This window comes from Arachis stenosperma, chromosome 9 (assembly GCF_014773155.1).
Source record: "Arachis stenosperma cultivar V10309 chromosome 9, arast.V10309.gnm1.PFL2, whole genome shotgun sequence".
Taxonomy (NCBI): Eukaryota; Viridiplantae; Streptophyta; class Magnoliopsida; order Fabales; family Fabaceae; genus Arachis; species Arachis stenosperma.
Window position 1 is genome coordinate 119431178 of NC_080385.1, and position 16221 is coordinate 119447398.

A 16221-nucleotide genomic window follows, 5' to 3' on the forward strand; every position below is an offset into this window, starting at 1 on the left:
TGGCAAAGTTCTTTCCACCTCAAAAATTGAGTAAGCTTAGAGTGGAAGTCCAAACCTTCAGACAAAAGGATGGAGAATCCCTCTATGAAGCTTGGGAAAGATACAAACAATTAATCAGAAAGTGTCCTTCTGACATGCTTTCTGAATGGAGCATCATAGGTATTTTCTATGATGGTCTCTCTGAACTATCCAAGATGTCTTTGGATAGCTCTGCTGGAGGATCTCTTCATCTAAAGAAGACGCCTACAGAAGCTCAAGAGCTAATTGAAATGGTTGCAAATAACCAATTCATGTACACTTCTGAAAGGAATCCTGTGAACAATGGGACAAGTCAGAAGAAAGGAGTTCTTGAGATTGATACTTTGAATGCCATATTGGCTCAGAATAAAATATTGACTCAACAAGTCAATTTGATTTCTCAAAATCTGTCTGGAATGCAAAATGCACCAAGCAGTACTAAGGATGCTTCATCTGAAGAAGAAGCCTATGATCCTGAGAACCCTTCTTCCTCATTTCCTCTTCTTCTACTCTCTTCTTTCTTCTTTTGCTCGAGGACGAGCAAACCTTTTAAGTTTGGTGTGGTAAAAGCATTGCTTTTTGTTTTTCCATAACCATTTATGGCATCCAAGGCCGGAGAAACCTCTAGAAAGAGGAAAGGGAAGGCAAAAGCTTTCACCTCCGAGTCATGAGAGATGGAGAGATTCATCTCAAGGGTGCATCAAGACCACTTCTATGAAGTTGTGGCCATGAAGAAGGGTCAACTTTTGATCAAAAAGTTGGACCAATTCCTCATAGATATCTGTGAAGAGGACGCCCAATGGAAGAGAAATTCAAGAGGGAAGCCGGTTCAACTGAGAAGGCATGACCTCAAGCCCATCACTAAGAAAAGGATGGAGCAAACAAGAGATCCTCCTCCTCATAAAGTCCCTAAGATGCCTCAAGGGATGCACTTTCCTCCACAAAACTATTGGGAGCAAATCAACACCTCCCTAGGAGAATTGAGTTCCAACATGGGACAACTAAGGGTGGAGCACCAAGAACATTCCATCCTCCTCCATGAAATTAGAGAAGATCAAAGAATCATGAGAGAGGAGCAACAAAGACAAGGAAGAGACATTGAGGAGCTCAAGCACTCCATAAGACCTTCAAGAGGAAGAACAAGCCGCCATCACTAAGGTGGACCCGTTCTTTAATCTCCTTGTTCTTTATTTTCTTGTTTTTCGAATTTTAGTGCTTATGTTTATCTATGTTTGTGTCTTATGATCATTAGTGTCTATGCCTTAAAGTTATGAGTGTCCTATGAATCCATCACCTTTCTTAAACAAATGTTCTTAATTGAAAAGGAAAAGAATTGCATGAATTTTGAATTTTATAGCAGTTTAATTATTTTGATGTGGTGGCAACACTTTTGTTTTCTGAATGTATGCTTAAACAGTGCATATGTCTTTTGAATTTGTGGTTCATGAATGTTGGCTCTTGAAAGAATGATGGAAAAGGAGACATGTTACTGAGGATCTAAAAAATCATAAAAATGATCCTTGAAGCAAGAAAAAGCAGTGAATACAAAAAAAAAAGAAAAAAAAAGAACGAAAAAAAAAGAAAGAAAGAAAACGAAAAAGAAAGAAAAAGAAAGAAATAAAGTTGTGATCCAAGGCAATAAGAGTGTGCTTAAGAACCCTGGACACCTCTAATTGGGGACTCTAGCAAAGCTGAGTCACAATCTGAAAAGGTTCACCCAATTATGTGTCTGTGGCATGTATGTATCCGGTGGTAATACTGGAAGACAGAGTGCTTTGGGCCACAGCCAAGACTCAATAAGTAGCTGTGTTCAAGAATCATCATACTTAACTAGGAGAATCAATAGCACTATCTGGATTCTGAGTTCCTAAAGAAGCCAATCATTCTGAATTTCAAAGGATAGAGTGAGATGCCAAAACTATTCAGAGGCAAAAAGCTAGAAGCCCCACTCATCTAATTAATACTGATCTTCATAGATGTTTTTGGAGTTCATTGCATATTCTCTTCTTTTTATCCTATTTTGATCTTCAGTTGCTTGGGGACAAGCAACAATTTAAGTTTGGTGTTATGATGAGCGGATAATTTGTACGCTTTTTGGCATTGTTTTTAGTATGTTTTTAGTATGATCTAGTTAGTTTTTAGTATATTTTTATTAGTTTTTAATTAAAATTCACTTTTCTGGACTTTACTATGAGTTTGTGTGTTTTTCTGTGATTTCAGGTATTTTCTGGCTGAAATTGAGGGATCTGAGCAAAAATCTGATTCAGAGACTGAAAAGGACTGCAGATGCTGTTGGATTCTGACCTCCCTGCACTCGAAGTGGATTTTCTGGAGCTACAGAAGACCAATTGGCGCGCTCTCAACGGCGTTGGAAAGTAGACATCCTGGGCTTTCCAGCAATATATGATAGTTCATACTTTGCCCAAGATTTGATGGCCCAAACCGGCGTTCAAAGTCACCCTCAAGAATTCCAGCATTAAACACCGGAACTGGCACCAAAATGGGAGTTAAACGCCCAAACTGGCATAAAAGCTGGCGTTTAACTCCAAGAAGAGTCTCTACACGAAAATGCTTCATTGCTCAGCCCAAGCACACACCAAGTGGGCCCGGAAGTGGATTTTTATGTCATTTACTCATCTTTGTACACCCTAGGCTACTAGTTCTCTATAAGTAGGACCTTTTACTATTGTATTAGACATCTTGGTAGCTATCTTTGAGTTTCATGCTATCTTAGATCATTTGGGAGGCTGGCCATTCGGCCATGCCTAGACCTTGTTCTTATGTATTTTCAACGGTGGAGTTTCTACACACCATAGATTAAGGTGTGGAGCTCTGCTGTACCTCGAGTATTAATGCAATTACTATTGTTCTTCTATTCAATTCCGCTTGTTCTTTGTCCAAGATATCACTTGTTCTTCAACTTGATGAATGTGATGATCCGTGACACTCATCATCATTCTCACTTATGAACAAAGTGACTGACAACCACTCTGTTCTACAAGCAACAAGGCTCTAGTGTTTATCTCTTGGATTCCTGATACACGATGCATGGTTGATCGCCTGACAACCGAGTGCTCGCCTGACAAACGAGCCAGCCATTCCGTGAGATTAGAGTCTTCGTGGTATAGGCGAGAACTGATGGCGGCATTCAAGAGAATCCGGAAAGTCTAACCTTGTCTGTGGTATTCTGAGTAGGATTCAATGATTGAATGACTGTGACGTGCTTCAAACTCCTAGCAGGCGGGGCGTTAGTGACAGACGCAAAAGAATCGCTGGATTCTATTCCGGCCTGACCGAGAACCGACAGCTGATTAGCCATATGCTGTGACAGAGCATAGGAACATTTTCACTGAGAGGATGGGAGGTAGCCACTGACAACGGTGAAACCCTTGCATAAGCTTGCCATGGAAAGGAGTAAGAAGGATTGGATGAAGACAGTAGGAAAGCAGAGAGACGGAAGGGAAGGCATCTTCATATGCTTATCTGAAGCTCTCACCAATGATATACATAAGTATCTCTATCTTTATCTTTATGCTTTATTCATCATCTATACCCAATTGAGTCTGCCGGACTGAGATTTACAAGATGACCATAGCTTGCTTCATACCAACAATCTCCGTGGGATCGACCCTTACTCACGTAAGGTATTACTTGGACGACCCAGTGCACTTGCTGGTTAGTTGTGCAAAGTTGTGTAGTGATCACAATTTCGCGCACCAGACACTCATCATCATTCTCACCTATGAACGTGTGCCTGACAACCACCTCCATTCTACCTTAGATTGAGTGGATATCTCTTGGATCCCTTAATCGGAATCTTCGTGGTATAAGCTAGAATTGATGGCGGCATTCAAGAGAATCCGGAAGGTCTAAACCTTGTCTGTGGTATTCTGAGTAGGATTCAATGATTGAATGACTGTGACGAGCTTCAAACTCCTGAAGGCTGGGCGTTAGTGACAGACGCAAAAAAATCAATGGATTCTATTCCAACCTGATTGAGAACCGACAGATGATTAGCCATGCTGTGACAGAGCATTTGGACCATTTTCACTGAGAGAACGGGACTGTAGCCACTGACAATGGTGATGCCCAACATACAGCTTGCTATGGAAAGGAGTAAGAAGGATTGGATGAAGACAGTAGGAAAGCAGAGAGACGGAAGGGACAAAGCATCTCCATACGCTTATCTGAAATTCTCACCAATGAATTACATAAGTATCTCTATCCTTGTTTTATGTTTTATTCATAAATCATCCATAACCATTTGAATCTGCCTGACTGAGATTTACAAGGTGACCATAACTTGCTTCATACCAACAATCTCCGTGGGATCGACCCTTACTCGCGTAAGGTTTATTACTTGGATGACCCAGTGCACTTGCTGGTTAGTTATATGAAGTTGTGATAAAGTGTTGAGATTGCAATTGAGCGTACCATGTTGATGGCGCCATTGATGATCACAATTTCGTGCACCAAGTTTTTGGCGCCGTTGCCGGGGATTGTTTGAGTTTGGACAACTGACGGTTCATCTTATTGCTTAGTTTAGGTATTTTTCTTCAGAGTTCTTAAGAATGAATTCTAGTGTTTCAAGGTGATGTTCTTATCATCACCAAAGCTGATTGATTATCATCAATTTAGCTCTTGAATGCAATGTCTTGCTGAAGCTTTGCTAGCCATGTCTAATTTCTTTAGACTAAAGCTTTAGACTAACATTGCATGATTCCTGGAATTCTCATTAAGAATTTTGATATCTTTATTTTCTTTTCCATATAATTTTCGAAAAAAAATCCAAAAAAATTTAGAAAATCATAAAAATAAAAAATATTGTATGTTTCTTGTTGAGTCTAGTGTCTCATTTTAAGTTTGGTGTTAATTGCATGTTTTTGTTCTTCCTGCATTCATTCATGTGTCTTAAGTGATCTTCAAGATGTTCTTGATGATTTTATTGCTCTGATCTTTAAATTCTCTTGATTTGAGTGTTTTGTTGTTTCTCATATGCATTCTCATTTTGTTAGTGTCAGTAGTATACAAACTGCTAAGTTTGGTGTCTTGCATGCATTGTTATTTGATTTTAGTTGCATTATTAAAAATCCAAAAAATTTTTTAACTTGTGTCTTTTCAAGTCAATAATACAGAGAATTGAAGATTCAGAACATACAGCAGAGGAATCATACAGAAAAAGCTAGGCGTTCAAAACACCCAGTGAAGAAGGAAAACTGGCGTTTAAACGCCAGCCAGGGTGCCTGGTTGGGCGTTTAACGCCCAAAAGGGTAGTGTTTTGGGCGTTAAACGCCAGAATGGATACCATTCTGGGCGTTTAACGCCAAGATGGCACAAGAGGGAAGATTTTGTTTTTAATGCAGATTTTTTTCAAGTTTTCAAAATTTTTCAAAATCAAATCTTTTTCAAATCATATCTTTTCAATCAAACCTTTTTCAAAATCAATTTCTTTCCATTTTCAAAGATACTTGCTAACAATTAATGATTTGATTCAACATTTCAAGTATGTTGCCTTTTCTGTTGAGAAAGGTTTGATGTTTGGATCATATCTTTTCTTGTTAGCCAAGTCATTAATTTTAAAAATCAAATCTTCTTAAATTGTTTTTCAAATCATATCTTCTCAATCACATCTTTTTAAAACCATAACTTTTCAATCATATCTTTTTAATCACATCTTTTTCAAAATAGTTTTCAATCATATCTTTTTAATTTCTAATTTCAAAATCTTTTTCAAAAATCACTTGATTTCTTTTTCCACTCTTAGTTTTCGAAAATCAATTAGTAATTTTCAAAATAATTTTAAAATTTTTTACTAAATTTTCGAAAATTTCTTCCCCTCTTCTCACATCCTTCTATCTATGGACTAACACTCTTCCTCAATGCACAATTCGAACTCCATCGTACTTGATAAGTTCGAATTCTTCTACCTCTTCCTTCTAATTTTTTTTCCTCTGACACCTCAAGGAATCTCTATACTGTGACATAGAGGATTCCATATTTTCTTGTTCTCTTCTCTTTCATATGAGCATGAGCAAAGACAAAAGCATTCTTGTTGAGGCTGACCCTGAACCTGAAAGGACCTTGAAGCGAAAGCTAAGAGAAGCTAAGGCACAACTTTCTATAGAGGATCTAACAGAAATCTTCAAAGAAGAAGACATGGCAGCCGAAAACAACAACAATGCCAACAATGCAAGGACGGTGCTGGGTGACTTTACTGCACCTACTCCCGACTTCTATGGGAGAAGCATCTCTATCCCTGCCATTGGAGCAAACAACTTTGAGTTTAAGACTCAATTAGTTTCTCTAATGCAATAGAATTGCAAGTTCCATGGACTTCCAATGGAAGATCCTCATCAGTTTTTAGCTGAATTTTTACAAATCTGTGACACTGTCAAGACTAATGGGGTTGACCCTGAGGTCTACAGACTTATGCTATTCCCTTTTGCTGTAAGAGACAAAGCTAGGATTTGGTTGGACTCACAACCTAAAGAAAGCCTGAACTCTTGGGAAAAGCTAGTTAATGCCTTCTTGGAAAAGTTCTTTCCACCTCAAAAATTGAGTAAGCTTAGAGTGAAGGTCCAAACCTTCAGACAGAAGGAAGGAGAATCCCTCTATGAAGCTTGGGAAAGATACAAACAATTGATCAGAAAGTGTCCCTCTGACATGCTTTCTGAATGGAGCATCATAGGTATTTTCTATGATGGTCTGTCTGAACTGTCCAAGATGTCATTGGATAGCTCTGCTGGAGGATCTCTTCATCTGAAGAAGACGCCTACAGAAGCTCAAGAACTAATTGAAATGGTTGCAAATAACCAATTCATGTACACTTCTGAAAGAAATCCTATGAACAATGGGACGAATCAGAAGAAAGGAGTTCTTGAGATTGACACTCTGAATTTCACACTGGCTCAGAACAAAATATTGACTCAGCAAGTCAATTTGATTTCTCAAAGTCTGTCTGGAATGCAAGCTGCACCAGGCAGTACTAAGGACGCTTCATCTGAAGAAGAAGCTTATGATCCTGAGAACCCTTCAATGGAAGAGGTGAATTACATGGGAGAACCCTATGGAAACACCTATAATTCTTCATGGAAAAACCATCCAAATCTCTCATGGAAGGATCAACAGAGACCTCAACAAGGTTTCAACAACAATAATGGTGGAAGAAACAGGTTTAGCAATGGCAAGCCTTTTCCATCATCTTCTCAGCAACAGACAGAGAATTCTAAGCAGAGCCACTCTGACTTAGCAACCATGGTCTCTGATCTAATCAAAACCAGTCAAAGTTTCATGACTAAAACAAGGTCCTCCATTAGGAATTTGGAGGCACAAGTGGGATAGCTGAGTAAGAAAGTTACTGAACTCCATCCTAGTATTCTTCCAAGCAATACAGAGGAGAATCCAAAAGGAGAATGCAAGGCCATTAACATGATCCACATGGCCGAACTAGGAGAGGAGGAAGAGGCAGTGAACGCTACTGAGGAAGACCTCAATGGACGTCCACTGGACTCCAATGAGTTCCCTAATGAGGAACCATGGGAATCTGAGGCTCACACTGAGACCATAGAGATTCCATTGGATTTACTTCTGCCATTTATGAGCTCTGATGAGTATTCTTCCTCTGAAGAGGATGAGTATGTCACTGAAGATCAAGTTGCTAAATACCTCGGAGCAATCATGAAGCTAAATGACAAGTTATTTGGTAATGAGACTTGGGAGGATGAACCCCTTTGCTCACCAAAGAACTGGATGACTTGTCTAGGCAGAGATTACCTCAAAAGAGACAGGATCCTGGGAAGTTCTCAATACCTTGTATCATAGGCACCATGACCTTTAAGAAGGCTCTGTGTGACTTAGGGTCAAGTGTAAACCTCATGCCTCTCTCTGTAATGGAGAAGCTAAGGATCTTTGAGGCACAAGCTGCAAGAATCTCACTAGAGATGGCAGACAATTCAAGAAAACAAGCTTATGGGCTTGTAGAGGATGTTTTGGTAAAGATTGAAGACCATTACATCCCTGCTGATTTCATAGTCCTAGAGACTGGGAAGTGCATGGATGAATCCATCATCCTTGGCAGACCCTTCCTAGTCACAGCAAAGGCTGTGATTGATGTGGACAGAGGAGAATTGATCATTCAAGTGAATGAAGAATCCTTTGTGTTTAAGGCTCAAGGATACCCCTCTGTCACCATGGAGAGGAAGCATGCAGAGCTTCTCTCAAAACAGAGTCAAACAGAGCCCCCACAGTCAAACTCTAAGTTTGGTGTTGGGAGGCTACAACCAACTTCTAAGTTTGGTGTTGAACCCCCACATTCAAACTCTAAGTTTGATGTTGGGAGGTTCCAACATTGCTCTGAGCATCTGTGAGGCTCCATGAGAGCCCACTGTCAAGCTACTGACATTAAAGAAGCGCTTGTTGGGAGGCAACCCAATGTTATAATTATCTATTTTCCTTTTTTATTTTATGTTTTCTGTAGGTTGATGATCATGAGAAATCACAAAATCAATTGAAAAAGCAAAAATAGAATAAAAAATAGAAAGAAAAATAGCACACCCTGGAGGAAGATCTTGCTGGCGTTTAAACGCCAGTAAGGGCAGCAAATGGGCGTTTAACGCCCAGTCTGGCACCATTCTGGGCGTTTAACGCCAGAAAGGGGCACCAGACTGGCGTTAAATGCCAGGAAAGGGCAAGAAGTTGGCGTTAAACGCCAGAAATGGGCACCAGCCCGGCGTTTAACGCCAGAATTGGCATAAAGAGCATATTTGCTCGCCACATGGTGCAGGGATGAATTTTCCTTGACACCTCAGGATCTGTGGACCCCACAGGATCCCCACCCACCCCACCACCCTCTCTCTTCTTCTTCACCCATTCACCAATCACCTCAACCACTCTTCCCCAAAAACCCCTCACCTATCAAATCCCACTATTCTCTTCACCACTCACATCCATCCTTCATAAAACCTCACCTACCTCACCATTCAAATTCATACCACTTTCCCTCCCAAACCCACCCATTCATAACCGAACCATAGCCCTCTCTCCACCCCTATATAAACCCATCTTCACTCTTTCATTTGCACACAACCTAAACACTACTTCTCCCCCTTTGGCCGAACCACAAAGCCGTCTCCATCTCCTCTATTCCTTCTTCTTCTACTCTCTTCTTTCTTCTTTTGCTCGAGGACGACAAACCTTTTAAGTTTGGTGTGGTAAAAGCATTACTTTTTATTTTTCCATAACTATTTATGGCACCTAAGGCCGGAGAAACCTCTAGAAAGAGGAAAGGGAAGGCAAAAGCTTCCACCTCCGAGTCATGGGAGATGGAGATATTCATCTCAAGGGTGCATCAAGACCACTTCTATGAAGTTGTGGCCAAGAAGAAGGTGATCTTTGAGGTCCCTTTCAAACTCAAAAAAGGTCAACTTTAATCAAAGGTTGGACCAAGTCCTCATGGATATCACTAAAAAAAGGATGGAGCAAACAAGAGATCCCACTCATCATGAAATCCCTGAGATGCCTCAAGGGATGCACTTTCCTCCATAAAACTATTGGGAACAAATTAACACCTCCCCAGGAGAATTGAGTTCCAACATGGGACAACTAAGGGTGGAGCACCAAGAATATTCCATCCTCCTCCATGAAATTAGAGAAGATCAAAGAATCATGAGAGAGGAGCAACAAAGGCAAGGAAGAGACATTGAGGAGCTTAAGCACTCCATAAGATCTTCAAGAGGAAGAACAAGCCGCCATCACTAAGGTGGACCCGTTCTTTAATTTCCTTGTTCTTTATTTTCCTATTTTTCGAATTTTCATGCTTATGTTTATCTATGTTTGTGTCTTGTGATCATTAGTGTTTTAGTGTCTATGCCTTAAAGTTATGAATGTCCTATGAATCCATCACCTTTCTTGAATGAAAAATGTTCTTAATTGGAAAAGAGAAGAATTGCATGAATTTTGAATTTTATAACAGATTAATTATTTTGATGTGGTGGCAATACTTTTGTTTTCTGAATGTATGCTTGAACAGTGCATAAGTCTTTTGAATTTGTTGTTCATGAATGTTGGCTCTTGAAAGAATGATGAAAAAGGAGACATGTTACTGAGGATCTGAAAAATCATAAAAATGATTCTTGAAGCAAGAAAAAGCAGTGAATTCAAAAAAAAAAAGAGAAAAAACGAAAAAAAAGAAAAAAAAGAAAGAAAAAGAAAAAAAATAAAGTTGTGATCCAAGGCAAAAATAGTGTGCTTAAGAACCCTGGACACCTCTAATTGGGGACTCTAGCAAAGCTGAGTCACAATCTGAAAAGGTTCACCCAGTTATGTGTCTGTGGCATGTATGTATCCGTTGGTAATACTAGAAGACAGAGTGTTTTGGGCCACGGCTAAGACTCATAAAGTAGCTGTGTTCAAGAATCATCATACTTAACTAGGAAAATCAATAACACTATCTGGATTCTGAGTTCCTAAAGAAGCCAATCATTCTGAATTTCAAAGGATAGAGTGAGATGCCAAAACTGTTCAGAGGCAAAAGCTAAAAGCCCCGCTCATCTAATTAATACTGATCTTCATAGATGTTTTTGGAATTTATTGTATATTCTCTTCTTTTTATCTTATTTGATTTTCAGTTGCTTGGGGACAAGCAACAATTTAAGTTTGGTGTTGTGATGAGCGGATAATTTATACACTTTTTGGCATTATTTTTAATATGTTTTTTAGTATATTTTAGTTAGTTTATATTATATTTTTATTAGTTTTTAGTTAAAATTCACTTTTCTGGAATTTACTATGAGTTTGTGTGTTTTTCTGTGATTTCAGGTATTTTCTGGCTGAAATTGAGGGACTTGAGCAAAAACCTGATTCAAAGGCTGAAAAGGACTGCAGATGCTGTTGGATTCTGACCTCCCTGCACTCGAAGTGAATTTTCTGGAGCTACAGAAGCCCAATTGGCGCGTTCTCAATGGCGTTGGAAAGTAGACATCCTGGGCTTTCCAGCAATGTATAATAGTCCATACTTTGCCCGATATTTGATGGCCCAAACCGGCATTCCAAATCAGCTCAAGAATGCCCGGCGTTAAACGCCAGAACTGGCACAAGAATGGGAGTTAAACGCCCAAACTGGCATAAAAGCTGGCGTTTAACTCCAAGAAAAGTCTTTACACGAAAATGCTTCAATGCTCAGCCCAAGCACACACCAAGTGGGCCCGAAAGTAGATTTTTTTTGTCATTTACTCATTTCTGTAAACCCTAGGCTACTAGTTCTCTACAAATAGGACCTTTTACTATTGTATTTTGATCTTTGGATCATTTTAGATCTTTTGATCATCTTTGGACGTCTAGTTCTTAGATCATTGGGAGGCTGGCCTCACGGCCATGTCTGAACCTTGTTCTTATGTATTTTCAACGGTGGAGTTTCTACACACCATAGATTAAGGTATGGAGCTCTGCTGTACCTCGAGTATTAATGCAATTACTATTGTTCTTCTATTCAATTCAGCTTATTCTTGTTCTAAGATATCACTTGTTCCTTAACTTGATGAATATGATGATTCGTGACACTCATCATCATTCTCACCTATGAACGTGTGCCTGACAACCACCTCCGTTCTACCTTAGATTGAGTGGATATCTCTTGGATCCCTTAATCGGAATCTTCGTGGTATAAGCTAGAATTGATGGCAGCATTCAAGAGAATCCGGAAGGTCTAAACCTTGTCTGTGGTATTCTGAGTAGGATTCAATGATTGAATGACTGTGACGAGCTTCAAACTCCTGAAGGCTGGGCGTTAGTGACAGACGCAAAAGAATCAATGGATTCTATTCCAACCTGATTGAGAACCGACAGATGATTAGCCATGCTGTGACAGAGAATTTGGACCATTTTCACTGAGAGGACGGGACTGTAGCCACTGACAACAGTGATGCCCAACATACAACTTGCCATGGAAAGGAGTAAGAAGGATTGGATGAAGACAGTAGGAAAGCAGAGAGACGGAAGGGACAAAGCATCTCCATACGCTTATCTGAAATTCTCACCAATGAATTACATAAGTATCTCTATCCTTGTTTTATGTTTTATTCATAAATCATCCATAACCATTTGAATCTGTTTGACTGAGATTTACAAGGTGACTATAGCTTGCTTCATACCAACAATCTCCGTGGGATCGACCCTTACTCGCGTAAGGTTTATTACTTGGACGACCCAGTGCACTTGCTGGTTAGTTGTGTGAAGTTGTGATAAAGAGTTGAGATTGCGATTGAGCGTACCATGTTGATGGCGCCATTGATGATCACAATTTCGTGCACCATGTTGTGTTTTTGCTTTTGATTGTTGTTAATTTGTTGTGTCTTTGCTTTTGATTTTTTATTTGTTGATGATTTACTGAAATTGCTTCTAATTGTTGTTCACTGTTTATTGTTCAATGTATTGTTTATGGCATAGCTTGAATAGTTTATTTTTTCGGTTCCCATTGGATACCATATATTTAGAACTTTCCATGGATGAATCATAGGCCATAGTATGAAAATAAATTATTTCCAATGGCCTTTTTCATCCTTCCTTCTAGCCTATTCCAGAGTATACTAGGTATTTTATTTTGTTTGCTTGCGTTAGAACTCTATGAGCTGGAGACCATTTTCCTCTATTGATTTTAGGACTTTAAAACACGAAACCAAACATGTTATTACACATTTTTCAATATCTCGTTCAGATGATAGAGTCACGAATTGTTTTTACGTAAATAAAAAAAGAAAGACTTCTCGCGTTCAGATTTTTTCCAAATTATATAGTTTTAGAGTTCAAAACAAATTCAAGCATAGGACTTAGTAAAATAGTATGGCAAATTTTTTTTGAATTGATTGAAAAAACCGAACAAACCGAACCAAACCAAACCGATTTTAATTGGTTTGGTTTGGTTTGGTTCGGATGGTCTCAGTAAAAAAACCGAACCAAACCGAACCGCAGTTTAATTAAACAATTGGATTGGATGACTTTTCTTTAAAAAACCGAACCAAACCGCACCGCGAACACCCCTAGCTCGAGATATTGCGAAGAGAAGAGAGGTGTGAATAGTGTTCTCTTCTTCCTCTCCTTCCCTCTTTCAAATCTGAAGTGTGCGTGTGTTTATGAGGTGAGGGTTCATTAAATGAACCTTATATATGTTGGGCTTGGGCCCAACTTGGACCAGGTCCAACTTGTTAGCGTTTTTAGTCCGTTTGGCCCAACTTTGGGCCAAACCTTTAAAATTAACACCCGGTTTTCAACTTCTAACATTTTTCTAAGGTTTTTGACGGTTTTTACTTTTTCTCGTGCGGTTCCAGGAAAACTTGAACCGGTTCAACCAGTTCAACTGCCGGTTTGTGGTTTTTTACGGTGTTTTGTAGAAAACATATTTTCTGGCTCAGAAAGACCCACTGAATCCAAAAATCATCTTTAAACCCTCAAATTCTCACTCCAATCTTTCGGAATCTAATTTGGGTAATATAATCACTTAATTAACCAGTTGATTAGTTGCGGTTCTTACATCCTCAGACGATCTAATACCCCTAATCGAACTCCTCCAAACCTCCCAACCACCACCGGAATTAGTTGTTACAAGTACATTTATTATACACAAGGAAATCATAGGTAGAAAGTATATACAGCAGATAAACAAGTAGTAAGTAGTTATGCAATCAATTAGGCATTCTAAATGAAACGCACCAAACAAACATATAGATACATATGATGCATACCTGTCCTATTGGCTGATGAGTCTCATCTGTCGGTTATCAATCCAAACCTGACATGTCCGATAGCTAACCCGGACACTATCTCTCTATTGCGCATTAATATCATTAGAGGGAATACGTACCCTGTCCCCATTAGAGGAATTATGTGTTCTGTCATCATTAGAGAGTATATGTGCCCTGTCACCATTAGAAGGTATATGTATCCTATCACCATTAGAGTTGGTGCCTTGTTACCTTTACAACCAGAGAGAAAATACAAACATACTCACATCTAATATTTTTAATCATGACTCATTTACCACATCCATTCATTAACTCATTATGCTTTTCCGGCATACTTGCAATATTTTCACACTCCCTCAATAACAATAATCTTTTAATCATCATTCATATTTCAATAATAATTCTTCATTCACATTCATTTACATTTATTCATTCATTCATTTATTCAATCATTCATCATTTATTTTACCTCTTTCTTTATCAACAAGTTACCCTCCTTACAACCCTAATTATACTTCACTACCCAAATTCCACCTACCAGGCTTTAAAAAAGAGTAAAAAAGGTTTTTGAAAGATGGAGGAATACCTTAGAAATAAAAAATCAAAATTTGGAAGAAAACAAAGATCCGGGTACGCAAACAGGAACGTGATTTTCCTTAAAATGCGTACGCATCTCTTGTCCGCGTACGCAAGTATGCTGGACAGAGACGAACGTTCGGGTACGCAGCCATGTACCCGCGTACGCACGCGCACCAAATAGAAACGAATGGCCGCATATGATGGGGGTCCACATACGCATGTATAGCAGAAGCTTTAAAAAGATGCTAAGTCCAGAATTTTCAGCTTTGTACACCATTTGATTGAGCATAACTTCCTCATTTTAAAACATGTTCCTTTGTTCTTCGAACGGCATAAACATCTCGGACCAAATTTTCTTTCTAAACAAATTTGATACAAATCAGAGGTCTCGAGATCAAGTTATGCTCCGCCAAAGTTGTTCAAAATCACAGTTTTCACAAACTTAACAAACCTCCAATTTCAAAACATACAATTTCCAAACCCTTTAAATCCAACCCAAAACTTACCAATTCAGCATCAACCATATACCAACTTCCTCATACAATCCACAACCTACTAATTCCCTACTTTCATCAATCTCAAATAAATAATTCAATTCAAACTACATTCAATATTTCAAGTTCAATAATATACAATATACATCATCAATTTTTTATGACAATTTAATATCAACTCTACCATCAACATGGTACCAACAACAAGTCAATCTTACTAATCATTATGCATATACCAAGGCACGCATATCATATTTACAAGCTTCCATCACATCCTCCAATAATCACTAACCACATAATAATAACACAATCCACTACAACCAATCAACAATTCAATTCCTATCCTAGGGTCACTAGCCTAAGTTTTCACATTACATTACATTTTAGATACAAGAAACCAAAACCATACCTTGGCCGATTCTCTGCTTAACCCGGAACACCTCCAATTCACATTTTCCTCGAACTTTCAAGACTTCAATGCCTCTCAAACATATTTTTCAGCCACAAAACTTCATTCCAAGCTTCTAAAACCTCAATCAAGCTCCAAGATACATATATATGCTGCCTAATCCACAATATCACATTCAAACATAACAACTTAATACCCAAACACCATAAATCAAGAATTCCACTAGAGTTGAGCATTCTTACCATACCCACGAACCAAAGAGGCAAGACTAAGCATTTTCTTCAAGCTAATTAGATCCTATAATATCAAAGAACTCAAAATCTCAACACCTTTACTCAATAATTTCAAAAATCAAGGGCTGGAAAGACTACAAAAAATTTGTGGCTTACCTCTAAAATAATCTTGTGGGCTTTGTAGAGCTCGACGTCGCAGTCACGTGGCCGTAAATGGTGCAGCGATCGGAGCTCCGGATCAAAAGTGATAGCAATTTAATTATGGAGTAAGGGTTTGGTTGCATGGAAGTGTTCTTCCCCTCTTGGCTTAATGCTTCAGCGTGTTTTGCTGAAGGAGGGAGGAAGGAATAGCTCATTTAATGTGTTTTGGCTGAATTGGTTGGGCCTTGGGCTCAATATGGGCTCAGTTTGCTCGGTTCGGCCCATTCGGCCCAATATTAGGCCAAATTCTTTAAATTTGGTGTCAAAATTTTTATTTTAATTAGATCTATCATATTAAACTATAAAATTTAATTTTTTAATTTTCTAGAATAAATATTAATTTATCAATTAATTATTTATTAATTAACTGGGTTTTACAGTTTGTGTAACGAGTTTTCAATTGACAATCCCGGACCAGTTGGTCCAAGTTATCGGGTGATGAAGCACCCTTCGGATCTAATCACCTAAGCTATCCTTGGACAATAGACACTACAGGCACATATTTGAGTCTCAGTCATTGATGCTTAGAGCTTTACAACTTACTTTCTTTTTTA

At 38.7% G+C, this 16221-nt stretch overlaps 1 non-coding gene across 1 annotated transcript; it reads right to left on the minus strand.

Moving 5' to 3' along the window:
• Nucleotides 1-32: 32 nt before the first annotated feature.
• LOC130952818 (small nucleolar RNA R71) lies at nt 33-140 on the minus strand. Its single transcript, XR_009074994.1, has one exon. It is a non-coding gene; the product is annotated as a small nucleolar RNA R71 (small nucleolar RNA).
• Nucleotides 141-16221: the final 16081 nt, after the last annotated feature.